The sequence below is a fragment of the Octopus bimaculoides genome, unplaced genomic scaffold (genome assembly GCF_001194135.2).
Source record: "Octopus bimaculoides isolate UCB-OBI-ISO-001 unplaced genomic scaffold, ASM119413v2 Scaffold_182760, whole genome shotgun sequence".
In the NCBI taxonomy this organism is placed as follows: domain Eukaryota; kingdom Metazoa; phylum Mollusca; class Cephalopoda; order Octopoda; family Octopodidae; genus Octopus; species Octopus bimaculoides.
Genome location: NW_026321514.1, coordinates 1 through 1,164, shown reverse-complemented (window position 1 = coordinate 1,164; position 1,164 = coordinate 1).

Here is a 1,164-nt window from a genome sequence, read left to right as displayed (position 1 = left end):
ATAGGTAGATAGATAGATTGATATACACCACAGGCTTTTTTCAGTTTCCGTCTACCAAATCCACTAACAAGGCTTTGGTTGGCCCAAGGCTATATAAAAGACACTAACCCAAAGTGCCACGAAGTGGGACTGAACCCGGAACCATGTGGATGCAAAGCAAACTTCTTACCCAAACAGCCTTTTTGGTGTGTTTTGTTTGTGTGTTCTGTTTGCATGGTTCTTAATGTGAACTCGTTTGCTGAAACACATTTTGTTGCATCTCGGGAGGATCATCAAACAATCAGTTAGGTGGTTAAATAGTCTACCAACTGATGGATAATAAACAAAAGTGAAGTTAAACCAGTGCGAGTGTTTTTATTGGCAAAATGACCGTTCCAAGATGCAACAAAAATGGTTTCATTGCTCCTTTTTCTTCTTCTTTTTATTGTTTGGATGTATAAGTGTTTATTAACAGATTTCTAATCGATTCTGAAACTTTTGTTGTTTTTTTTTTTGCTAGTGATGTTTTTTTTGTAGGGGTTGCTTTTTGTTTTGTTTCTTTTGGAGGAGGAAGGTGTGGGGTCCTTGTTTATATTTTCAGCTTTTACAGAGAGTCTGACATTAGCATATTAACATAAACATATCCTTACATAGATATACACAGAAATATAAACCAACACATTCTACGTACACACTCGCTTTGTTTGCAAATGCACATGCATTTTTTCATCTTCCAAAACACACACACATACACTGATATGCTAAGCCGCATTAAGTAGAAAATTTTACTTGTCTGCTTGACATGTGGTATCTCACCAAGACAGTCTAACATCTTGCCCACAAACGTGTTGTGTACTCTCTCTCTCTCTCTCTCTCTCTCTCTCTCTCTCTCTCTCTCTCTCTCTCTCTCTCTCTCTCTCTCTCTCTCTATCTATCTATCTATCTATCTCACTCATTCTCTCACTCACTCTCTCACCCTCTCTCTTTTTCTATCTATCTATTTTTATCTCTCTTTCTCTCTCTCTCTTTCTCTTTCGCTCTCTCTCTCTCTCTCTCTCTCTCCCTCTCTCACAGTTTTCTCTATCTTCCATCGTAACAACATTTTCCTCTGGACCTTGGAACTAGCTATTCTTGTGTACATCCATTTATGTACCTGCAAATCACATCTGTCTCAACTCGTCATCC